Below are 13,563 nucleotides of genomic sequence, written 5' to 3'. Positions count from 1 at the left end.
CCATAGCGGCGGGTGGGGCCCTAAAAAAAATGTCCCCCCAGGTGACTAGGGGTCCCCAAACCCCTAGTCACCCCCTCCCCCTGAAAAAAAATGATCCCCCTACCTACCCCCCTCACCCTAAAAATAATGAGGGGGGAATATTCATTAAATGCCAAACATTGTTATACAGGGGAATATTCACTAAATGCCAAACATTGTTATACAGGGGAATATTCACGAAATACCAAACATTGTTATACAGGGGAATATATAGGGGAATATTCACTAAATACCAAACATTGTTATACAATTGTTATACAATGGCTGATTTAAGCCAATCAGAGTGCTCTTTGTCAATTTACACAGCATGGGAAAATTCCAAAGAACTTTCCCACGCTGTGTAAAATGACACAAAGCACTTTAAATGGGTGGCTTGAAATCCATCCAATCACAGTGCTCTGTGTAATTTTACACAGCGTGGGAAAATTCCACAGAACTTTCCCACGCTGTGTAAAATTACACAGAGCACTGTGATTGGATGGATTTCAAGTCCACCAATCAGAGTGCTCTTTGTCATTTTACACAGCGTGGGAAAATTCCAAAGAACTTTCCCACGCTGTGTAAAATGACACAGAGCACTGTGATTGGATGGCTTGAAATCCATCCAATCACAGTGCTCTATGTCATTTTACACAGCGTGAGAAAATTCCAAAGAACTTTCCCACGCTGTGTAAAATGACACAGAGCACTGTGATTGTATGGTTTTCAAGCCATCCAATCACAGTGCTCTGTGTCATTTTACACAGTGTGGGAAAATTCCAAAGAACTTCCCCACGCTGTGTAAAATGACAAAGAGCACTCTGATTGGCTTAAACCCACCAATCAGAGTGTTCTTAGCCTAATTGCATGTCTGGGCAAGGCTTTATAAGCCTTCCCCCGTCTTGCGTAGCTCAGTCTGCGCGGAGCCCTCCATGGGTGAAGATGGATTATTTTTTTGCGCTCTGGTTTTTTATTTTATTTTAAGATCGTCGTGTATGATGGCTTTTTATTTTGCCTTTTTTGGGGCTGAAAAATGAAGATTTTAGAAAAAAGAAGACGTAAAATGGTAAGTTTAATTTTTTTTACAGGTTCGTTATTTTATTCCCCCCTCACTATTTTTAGGGTGAGGGGGGTAGGTAGGGGATAGCTTGTATTTGGGTGGGGGGGGGGGACTAGGGGCTTGGGACCCATAGTCACCTTGATTGGGGGAGAGGATTTTCATTTAGGGCCCCCACCCACCGCTTTCATGTAGGTCCCCCCCCTTATTGTTTTTTAGGGCCCCCACCCACCGCTCAGGGGTGGGGGCCATGGGGGAGGACGGTAGGTCCCCCCCACACCATTATTATCTAGGGCCCCCACCCACCACTCAGGGGTGGGGGCCGGGGGGGACAGTATGTTCCCCCTTATTGTTTTTTTAGGGCCCCCACCCACCGCTCAGGGGTGGGGGCCGGGGAGAGGACGGTAGGTCCCCCCCTCACCATTATTATCTAGGGCCCCTACCCACTTCTCAGGGGTGGTCCTCCCTCTCTTTATTTAGGGCCTCCCCCACCGCTCAGGGGTGGGGGCCGGGATGGACAGTAGGTCTCCCCCTTATTGTTTTTTTAGGGCCTCCACCCACCGCTCAGGGGTAGGGGCCAGGGGGAGGATGGTAGGTCCCCCCCATGATTATTATCTAAGGCCCCCACCCACTGCTCAGGGGTAGGGGCCGGGGGGAGGACAGTAGGTCCCCCCTCTCTTTATTTAGGGCCCCCACCCACCGCTCAGGGGTGGGGGCCGGGGGGAGGATGGTAGGTCCCCCCTGTTGTTTTTTTAGGGCCCCACCCACCGCTCAGGGGTGGGGGCCGGGGGGGAGGATGGTAGGTCCCCCCCACCATTATTATCTAGGGCCCCCACCCACTGCTCAGGGGTGGGGGCTGGGGGGAGGACAGCAGGTCCCCCCCTCCCTTTATTTAGGGCCCTCACCCACCGCTCAGGGGTGGGGGCTGGGAGGGACAGTAGGTCCCCCTTATTGTTTTTTTAGGGCCCCCACCCACCACTCAGGGTTGGTGGCCGGGGGGGAGGACGGTAGGTCCCCCCCACCATTATTATCTAGGGCCCCCACCCACTGCTCAGGGGTGGGGGCCGGGGGGAGTACAGTAGGTCCCCCCCTCTCTTTATTTAGGGCCCCCTTCCACCACTCAGGGGTGGGGGCTGGGGGGGACAGTAGGTCCCCCCCTTATTGTTTTTTTAGGGCTTTTTAAAATTTGCCTGCCTATTGAAGTCTATGGCGGTTCGCCGGGTTCGCCCGTTCGCAAAAATTTGCGGAAAATTTTATGTTCGCGACATCACTACCAGTAACCTGTGTTTATTATACATTATCCTCCCATAGCCAGTAACCTGTGTTTATTATACATTATCCTCCCATAGCCAGTAACCTGTGTTTATTATACATTATCTCCCCCATAGCCAGTAACCTGTGTTTATTATACATTATCTCCCCCATAGCCAGTAACCTGTGTTTATTATACAGTATCCCCCCCACAACGAGTAACCTGTGTTTATTATACATTATCCCCTCACAACCAGTAACCTGTGTTTATTATACATTATCCTCCCCATAGCCAGTAACCTTTGTTTATTATACATTATCCTCCCATAGCCAGTAACCTGTGTTTATTATACATTATCCTCACATAGCCAGTAACCTGTGTTTATTATACATTATCCTCACATAGCCAGTAACCTGTGTTTATTATACATTATCCCTCCATAGCCAGTAACCTGTGTTTATTATACATTATCCCCCCATAGCCAGTAACCTGTGTTTATTATACATTATCCCTCCCATAGCCAGTAACCTGTGTTTATTATACATTATCGTCCCATAGCCAGTAATCTGTGCTTATTATACATTATCCCCCATAGTCATTTATCGTTGGACCTAGGAAGCATGATGTCTTAGGCCGGCCCAGAGAGTGAGTGAGTGAGTGAGTGAATAGTTCAGAAACATATTAGTAATATATGTAAATCGGGTTCATGCAAAGAGGGTGAAAAGGTATTGAAGAAAAACACACTTATTGCATCAAATTTACAAAGCCAAACTTTTAAAAGCTTTCCTCATTTCTTTCTCTGGATGAGGAATATATCGGTTGTAGACTGAACATTTCCATCTGCCCAATCTTTTAATAATATGCACTGGTTCTGGTTCATGGATTGCAGGATAAAACTTACCAGGAAAGGTTAAAGGATCTTAACATGTATAGCTTGGTGGAAAGACGAGACAGGGGGGATATGATAGAAACATTTAAATACATAAAGGGAATCAACACAGTAAAAGAGGAGACTATATTTAAAAGAAGAAAAACTACCACAACCAGAGGACATAGTCTAAACTCAGAAGGACAAAGGTTTAAAAATAATATCAGGAAGTATTACTTTACTGAGAGGGTAGTGGATGCATGGAATAGCCTTCCAGCTGAAGTGGTAGAGGTTAACACAGTAAAGGAGTTTAAGCATGCGTGGGATAGGCATAAGGCTATCCTAACTATAAGATAATGCCAGGGACTAATGAAAGTATTTAGAAAACTGGGCAGACTAGATGGGCCGAATGGTTCTTATCTGCCGTCACATTCTATGTTTCTATGGAGTGACAGTGTTGAAGGAGACCGAAGCTGCCCCTATTCTAAATGAAAGACCCGAGACATGGATACAACCCAATCTTAGGAGTAGTGTTCTGATGTAGAAGATGAATTTAGCCGTAGTCAGAGGGATTCAGTGAGAGTAGTGGTGAAATGTGTGTGGCATGACTGAGTGTGGGTAAGTAAGAGTCAAGTATTTTAACTGGGCACTAGTTCTAGGTGGGATAAAGTGGTATAGCAGATGCATGAGTAGTTTGGTTCGTTTTAGAGGTTTGTAGAGAAAGTATATAGTGATCATGATTTTTAACGATATCCAATATTTTTAAGGTTGTCCCAGTGGCACCACTCATATCTTGTGTCACAATAGCTTGCATTTAAAAAAACAAAAACTTTTTTGACTGTGAAATAATAGCAGTCAGTTTCCTTCACACGTGTGCGTTTCAGGGCCTGCCAGGGCACAGTGTCACACCAGTGCAACTCATATCTGGTGTAACAGTAGTGTACATTTAAAAAAAAAAAAATACAGGGGGCTTGTTGTCACCTTTCGGGGACCCTTTGTGTTGTACGTGGCTGGGTGGAGGAAGAGACCTTCAATGACATCAGTGAGGACAAGGAACGGGACATGGCTAGCTTGGTATCCAACCTTGTGCAAATGGGGAGTTTGCGGTTGTGCAAATGGACTGTTTGCGGTTGTTTGCGGTGCGTTAAACGGGGAGTTTGGTCTGTCACTGTGAAGCGGGCGTAACCCTTACACTACCTGATCGATACAACATCATACCTGATGTTTTAAAGCACGTTATTCCAAACAATTTAGGAATGTTAGGTGATTTATGCCCTTTATGTATTAAAACCAGACTCTGATTCAACTATGTAATTTTCCATGGGAGTTTTGCCATGGATCCCCCTCCGGCATGCCACAGTCCAGGTGATAGTCCCCTTGAAACATCTTTTCCATCACTATTGTGGCCAGAAAGGGTCCCTGTGGGTTTTAAAATTCGCCTGCCTATTGAAGTCTATGGCGGTTCGCCGGGTTCGCCCGTCCGCGAACATTTGCGGAAGTTCGTGTTCGCCGTTCGCGAACGGAACATTTTATGTTTGCGACATCACTATTGTGCTCCTCATTGAGTATTTTCTACACTTTAAACTTCTTTAGAGCCTCTTCAGCCTGTCCTTTGTCAATAACCAAATTCAGGCTGCGACTCCCCAAGCCTGTCAGGGCATTATTAATTTACCAAACTTTCTTAAAAAACACTACCAGGCTCCCTCAGCATTGTTCACCAGTAGTCTGGTAATTTTCCCAGAATTCCCTGCTTCCAACTGTAAAACAAACTGTATCCATTTGGTTGCTATGCCAACCCTTCAGAGACGCAGTCATGCTCACTCCTCCCTATTCAATATGGGATTTGGCATTTTTCCTCCTACAATACATTTCCATTGTGAAAGGCTAGTAGAGGACAAATGAGAATCAATCCCTTCCACTTACTGTCAAGCTTCACACACAGACAATGGAGGAGCTGGGAGAGGACTGAGTTTTAATCCCTCTATAACTGTTCTTGTGTCCTCTACCCATGAGTATTATTTCTGTACTATTTTTGTCCATTTAATGCGAGGGTTTCACTTGGGTTTTCTCATTGTTGTGTAGCTATATTTGAGCTAAATAAACTGAATCGATCTACCTGCTACCATGTGTTGCCTAAACCTACTCTCCAGGTCTGATATACAGGTCAAAAATACTAAACATTAGAGCTAAAACTCTTCTTTGAAGAACTGCTGTAATCTTGTTCTTATACTATTTGCGACTGACCTGCTCCTACAACATTTGACAATTTGCTCCATGAGTACTGATTTTGATATTTTCTTTTCACAAGTTATTCTGACAGCTATCTTTTTTTGCCTGAAAGTGAAAAAGCTATATATCAAGATGTCTGTAAGTTTGGTGGTACTGGATTAAAATTAAACAATGTAAACGGATTTATCTCACATTGTATATATTATCCACTCTGTTATATGACTATAATAAAATTATAAAATTAATATGTGCATTGTAATTCATAACTGTTGCTATAACACCCTGTCTCTCTCACACAAATCCCAGTTATAAAATCAGGCATCTGAACAGTCACTTAATGAAATTTATATTTCAGAATGCTTGTTTTATATTGTGTAAGGAATCTTGTGTAGTATGACAGCATGACATTTAAAAAAATATTTAATCTATCTCTCTCTTTATATAGATCTGTATCTATGTATCCATCTATAGAGGTACTTTACAGGAAGTATAGTGTATATAATAGTGTAAAATAATGTGAATTTATTTTGTTAATTTGTCTGCTACCGAATTTGTTCACAGTGGATCTAGTTAAAATTCGCTGTTTGACGAATACATGAATTCTATATTTTATATTGAATAAAAAAATGTTGATTACTGATTTAAAACAAATAGATGGTACCACATAAAATGTTCTTATTTGGTTGAGATAATCAATTTTATCTGGAATATTTTTCTATACATGACAATTGTAGAGCCTGTTGAGATTTGGTTATTTTAACCAAAATATGTCCAACCAGACCAAGATTTGGACTTTGCAAATAGGTATGTATGTTTGGTAATGAAAACAACTCAGCAGTGAAAGGGTTAATTCAGAATTTGCCTTGATCATGTATATTTTTTAAAATGCTCAACGATAACTGATATGAAGATATAACAATTTTCATTTCAGTGTGTTATGTTTCTGCACAGAACTTAAAGTGAAGAAAATGAAATGAGACAAGGTTTTACTCTAAAATATAAAAATATAATAGAGATAGCTCAGAGTTTTGATCAATGTAAAACCATATTTTCAAAACTAAATATATAAATAATCTGCATAATTGTATCCTACACCTCAACTCATTTGTATGACAGCAAGTCCAGAATCTGAAAAACTATGTGGCCAAGGATTTACAGTATTAGAAGGCAAACAGTGGCAGGTGTAATTAGAAGAAGAATTTGTCATGCTCTTGACTTGAGGTAGAGAATGAAAGGTCTGGAATAGCAATCTCCCAAGTGTTTACTCAATGTGAGCACACACAAGATGGAAAGCACATTTTCAGTCATAGACAGATTAATATTTGATGCCAGGAAGAAAAATGCACGCTGTTCATGTTTATTTAAGATATTGTGAAATACAGTGAAATTTGCAATTTTATTGGATTTGTAGCTCCTTGTTTTTGCAGATTGCTAAACCAAGTGATACAAGATGAATATTGGTGCAGTAAATGTTTTGTTCCTGTTTGTCACACAAATTTCTTGTCAATTAAACTAGAGATGAACGATTAGCAGGAGGAAACTGAATATATTTAATAAAATGATCACTTTTTTATTTTTATTTATTTAAAAAAAAATGTTGTGTAGGTAGGTACAGGTCTTCATAAAATGTAACAATAGTGTGCATAGATACAGGTTATACAGTGGCATGAGTAGTTGCACATTTTTTGCTATACATAAACAAGCTTAACTTAACTGATAAATCTCCATAGTGAAATTTGATATGTAGGTATAGATTATAACATGCTAGTCGGGTACGTCTAGGTTGATTGAGCATATAGTAGCAAGCTATTTTTTAAGAGGGTCTAGACAAATGAAATAAAATTATAAACATTCAAACAGTATAGGCTAAAGCAAGCTGAGTATGCCTAGTGCTGGTAATCTCTTGTGGTCTAAAACAGAATGCATGCATGTTGCAGAGCAATTAGGTTAATTAAAGTGAGAGGCTACTCTAAAAGTAGATTAAATGTAACATCAGGCAAAATAATATAGTGGTATTTTGGACAATCCTGCTCACAATGTTTAGTGTCAATTCTAGTCTAGGATGGTCTGAGCAGCTAAATCTAAGACTCCAAGGTCCACTGCAACAGAAGATGGGATTCATTGTATTTGTCTAAGACAATATTCTAAGTATTCAAAACCATAGAATAGGAAAACAAGAATGCATAAAAGTTTAATGAAATTCTCAAATACAATTGTGGCTTACTTATACTGCGGTAAGTATATAGATGATTTATCTAGTTTTATTTAGTACCAAGGAGATTTAATTGTGAACCAGAAAGGAAGTTGTTTCAGATCTATGAAACAGCAAACTTGGATGACACAGTACATTTAAGTAAAGTCCCAGGGCCAGGTGAAATATTTAGGGAGCTAAATCAAAATCAAATGAAAGATTTGGAGAAAAACAAAAATAGTGTACATATTTAAGATGAGGATGAAAATACCCAACCAGAAATTACAGACATGTGAGATTAAAATTTGTGGGTTTTGAGAGATCATATTTTGGAACTTATATTGAAAAACATTGTCTTTCAAAGACTATTCATGATACACTAACTTAGTGTTTTGCAGTGGATATGATCTATATAAGTTTGATATAGTTAAGACATTTGCTACAGTTCCTTACAAAAATGGCTTAAAGATAGAGTGCTGAACATAGTTGTCAAAAGAAAAATGCCTGGCTAGACAAAGATGATAAGTGGAGTTCGTTATTTGTTCTAGTTTGTCTTCTCGTCAACCTGTTTATGTTCTTACAATAGGCATTGGAAGTGTTTTGCCAGTTATTGCAAATTACATAAAACTAGACAAAGTAATAGAGCATATGCATAATATTGGTTTGTTTTTGAGGAATACACAAGAACCTTCTACCCTAAAATGTTAGACTAGAACATATGTTTTGGACTGAATTACAATTTGATCAATATGGGTTGATCAAGTAATTGCAAGAAATTCTAATTTCCAAGCCAGTTTTCATGCCTTTCTTCCATTGCTCTCTTATCCTGTTCTGGCTGACAATCATGTCCCCGGTGAAGGCACATTTTGCTGTAGACACAGGTCATCATGGTCACTCTGACTGGTCTGCAGCAACGCAGCTTCATACACAGCAAACTGTGATGCACTGTGTATTCTGACACCTTTCTATCATGGCATGCATTAAAGGGACACTATGGTCACTAGAACAACTACAGCTTATTGTATTTGTTCTACTGAGTATAATCAGTCCCTTTAGGCTTTTTACAGTAAGCACAGTTTTTTCAGAGAAAGGCAGTGTTTACATCACAGCCTAAGAATACCTCCACTGGGGGGCGTGTCCTGGCCACCATCTTGAATGGCCACCTTTTAGAGAGGCTCCTGGGACAAGGGGACAATAATGTTAAAAGTGACATTTAATACTTTGATCCATTATATTTGAACATTGTTCCAGCTTTAAGAACCTTCAAGCAACATGCAGAAGCAGAAACAAACAGAGAATATTGCTACTGCTATGAAGAAAATCAAAGAAGATGCAGCATGGGGTGAGTAGGGGCCTGCCAGCTCACTCTCCCTCTTCACTGCCGAAACTGCAGCTTATTTCGCCACAAAAACCAGCATTGGCGGCAGTGAAGAAGCCTCTCCCTTCCACAATCTTACCCACACTTGCTCATATGCAAGTGCAGCCACGACCCGCTCGCAGCATCAGGGAAGCGGCAGGATCAAGGCCGAAACTGCCACAAATCAGACGGGTGGCAGTAATCACTCTGAGCGCTTGGCACGCTCGGAGCGAATGGAGACAGCTCCCGCGAGCGGCTCGCAAGGGAAATTAAGTCGCTTGCGGTTAATCACTAAAGCTGCCCAGTCACTAACATACCAAAGTGACAGGGCTGAAGAAGGGGGGGGGGGGGTGGTTGTAGGTCACACTCCCCATCGTGTTCCTCAGCCTCACGGTGGTTGGACATGGCGGGAGGGGCCCCTGCTACCCAACACTTAAAGATATAGAAAGGGATGCAGAGAGCCCAGAAGAAACTGAAATGGAGGTTGCTCCCAATATATTAATGAATACTCCTCAGTAACAGAGAATTAAAAAGATTGCCACCACCAAGATGACTAACACTCATGAATCAACAATTGCCACAACCAATATGGCCACTATTACTACACAGGGTGTTGAAGCCTCAACCAAGATGGCTGCTTCCACCTCTAAGATGGCTACTACTTCATGTAAAGCTATCACATATAATCCAAATATGCCACTTGAAATGGCATAAGACTTACCACCATTAACTGGCATGATAATTGAGCTTATCCAGAATCTAAGAGTGGATTTAAAAAACGACTTCAAAAAAGACTTTGAAACAATTCATGGAGTCATGGAGGATATTACCCAGTGCACAGAGGAAGTAGAAAATAGATTGCCTTTTCAGGAGGGGGGGGAGGGGGGATTCTAGGGGTTCTACTGTATTGCTCTGAGAAAACTTCACAAATCATTGTCCCATACTACTGTTTCCTGCACTAGTCATGGGATATGCCGGGATTACTTTAAAACTTGGTTTGCTTTCTTAATTCTTATTTTCTGGGTTTGAATAATGGTGGTTAATGGTCATATGTCATTACTATTCATCCCAGTACTTATTTTTTCACTATTCACAATCTTCCCATTTTGTATTAACAATTTTCTCTTAGACAATGGTTTAAAGTTGTTGTTTTTTTTTCTTCCTTTCTTTATTTTGTTGTTGTTTGTCTTATTATAATTTTTTTTATTTACAATAGTTTTTCTTGTCTCCAGTAGTCTTCTCTCCCCCCCCCCCCCCCCCGTCTCCCACCCTTCCCCCCCCCCCCCCTACCTGGGCCTAACACCCTGAGATGGAGAAACTTTTTTTATTCTCATGGATCTTTTTTTGCCACTGTTCTTTTTTTAACCGCTGAAAGGGGGCTATACCCAAGTTTTTTATTCCCTTTTTTTAATAAATCTTTTATTTTTATGTCCATCCACTTTTCTAAGACCTGAAAAATCTTTCACACAACTCAATTTAATGTTATAATTTGTACAAAATTTGAAGGAATTAGTTCAGTAAGTTCTTTGGTATTCAAACAAGCTCAATCATTCAATATTATTGTTCATTCATGCAAAAACTTTGACATTATGTTAGCAATATTGTTGGATTTGCCTATACTTCTCTTGGTGCGCGGAGTTTCAGACTCCTGACTTTTTTCTTTATCAATTACGATTTATGGTATGGTTTTAAAATTTTTGTCATTTAATGTGAGAGGTTTGAACACCGCGCACAAGAGAAAATTATTATTCAAGGTAGCAAAGTTCAACAAATCTGATATTATTTTTGTACAGGAAACGCACTTTAAAGACAATAAAGACTACACGCTTATGTCGAGACTTTTCCCTATCCAATTTCATAGTGCTTATAAATCTAAATCTAGAGGTGCTTCAATTTTCTTCAACAGGAATGTGGCATGTTTAATGGAGAAAGTACAAACGGATAATGAAGGGAGATACTTACTATGGACAGATGAACTTAATAATGTTGTATAGACCGTTGTGAATATGTATTTCCCCAACACCGGTCAATTAATTTTTTTAAGAAAATGATGGATCTGGTGAATGAAAATATGAGAGGTATTTTGGTAATGTGTGGTGATACGAATATTGTCATGAATGAAGAACTGGATAACGCTAGGGAAAACCCTGACCTATCCCAAAGGAGAGATAGTGACAGATTAGCGGATCAATGTTCCAAATACATGATTAGAGTTAAGAGTTTTATTTTTTACTGTTACAGGTAAGATTCATCTGTAGGAAAAGGTTACTGATTGCACAAGGTTTGATTTCCTGTTGATAATTATAAGGCATTTGATTTGATTAGTTAGCTAATTAGCTATTGTTTGCAAATAAGCAGAGGCCTACCCAGGTGTTAACCCCTTCAGGACGGAGTCAATAGTGCACGTTCTGATCAAAACAAAACGTAAACAAAAACTGGAATTTGCGCTATATGTCTGTTCAACCGTAGTTCCCCTCTTTCAAATTATATGCACCCACACTTATTATATATCATTTTGTTCAGGAGAAACAGGGCTTTAATCTATCATTAACTATTCATATATGGAACATAATTTATTATGAATAAAATAAAAAAAAGGTGAGAAAATAAGATTTTTTTTAAAATTTGTATTTCCGTCTGCCATTTTAGCTGTGAATGTCATAATACTGTTAGGTTTTACTGCAAAAAAATGCACATATTTGTAATCAGCGATGTCTCACGAGTACAACAGTACCCCCCATTAACAGGTTTTATGGTGTTTTGGAAAGTTACAGGGTCAAATATAGAACGTTCCATTTTCAAATTGAAATTTTCCAGATTAGTAATGTTACCTTTGAGACGGTGTGGTAGCCCAGGAAAGAGAATTACCCCCATAATGGCATACCATTTGAAAAATTAGACAAGCCAAGGTATTGAAAGTGGGGTATGTTTAGTCTTTTTTAGTAGCCACTTAGTCACAAACACTGGCCAAAATTAGCGTTCAAATTGGTTTTTGTGTGAAAAAAGCAAAAAACTAATATTTGGCCAGTGTTTGTGACTAAGTGGCTACTAAGAAAGACTGGACATACCCCACTTGCAATACCTCGGGTTGTCTACTTTTGCAAATGGTATGCCATCATGGGGGTAATTCTCATTCCTGGGCTACCATACGCTCTCAAAGGCAACATAACCAATCTGGCAAATTTCAATGTGAAAAAAATGAAATGCAAGCCTTATATGTGACTCTCTAACTTTCCAAAACACCATAAAACCTGTACATGGGGGGTACTGTTATTCTCGGGAGACTTCACTAAACACAAATATTAGTGTTTTAAAACCGTAAAACATATTACAACAATAATACAGACCATAAAAGTGCCGTTCGCTTGTAAAAAATGCGAAAAACGTAACTTTTACTTAAAATATCATTGTTGTAATACAATTTACCAGTTTGAAACACTAATATTTGAGTTCAGTGAAGTCTCCCGAGTAAAACAGTACCCCCTATGTACAGGTTTTATGGTGTCTTGGAGAGTTACAGGGTCAAATATAGTGCTTGCGAATTAAATTCTCTGCACTTTCTCCCTGTGTTGTCAGGCATGTCAATCAAATTTTAATTAATCAAATCACATAATTACATTAAAAGATTATTTAAATATACACGTAGAATTTTAATATATATGCATTTATAGGTATTTAAATTCTACGTGTATACTAATGTAATCTTTTATGTAATTATATGTATTTATCTATATATATATATTTGCGGTTATTTGTATTTTATACATAGATAGATATATATAGAATGTCATTCTAAGTGTATTTTGTTACCGATATATATATATTAATAACAAAATACAGTTAGAATGAAATTACATATGCATATATAATTTGTATTAAATTTTGTTTCAATATTTTATTTATTTATTTTATTATTTTATTTATTTATTATTTTAATTATACGTATTTATATATAATATATATATGTACATCTGTTATATATATAATATATATACATATTATATATATGTAACGTCATTCTAAGTGTATTTTAATATTAATTTATATACTTATATTAATATTAAAATACACTTTGCATGACGTTACATATATATAATATGTATATATATTATATATATAATATATATACATATTATATATATATTAAAATATATTTAATTTATTTTTAAACATGTTTATTTTATTTTTTTTACACCTCCTACCAGCAGGGGGACTGTCTGATATTTCAAACAGTCCCCCTGCTGGCAGATCCATAGCCAGCTATAGGGGGCCATGTGATCGCTCTTTGAGAGCGATCACATGGCCCCCGGGGGCCTCATTTGCCGGAGTGGGGCTGCCTGGGCTCTCAGGCAGCCCCCCAGAAGAGGATCGCGGCGGAGGTGAGTAGTTGCTGGCTCCTGGGGGCTTAAACCGTTACGGCGTTCCATGCCGCCGCAACGGCTTTAAAGCCCATTTAAAGCACGACGGCATGGAACGCCGTAACGGCGTTAAGGGGTTAAACATTCCTAGTGGGTGGTGATTTTAGGAGTTATATAAGGGTTGTTGTCATTAGCTTGGCTAATATAGCTTGGTTGCTTCATCTAAGTGTTGC

The sequence above is a fragment of the Pelobates fuscus genome, chromosome 1 (assembly GCF_036172605.1).
Source record: "Pelobates fuscus isolate aPelFus1 chromosome 1, aPelFus1.pri, whole genome shotgun sequence".
Classification (NCBI taxonomy): Eukaryota; Metazoa; Chordata; class Amphibia; order Anura; family Pelobatidae; genus Pelobates; species Pelobates fuscus.
The sequence above is the reverse complement of the archived record's forward strand: the minus strand, read 5'-3'. Positions refer to the sequence as shown.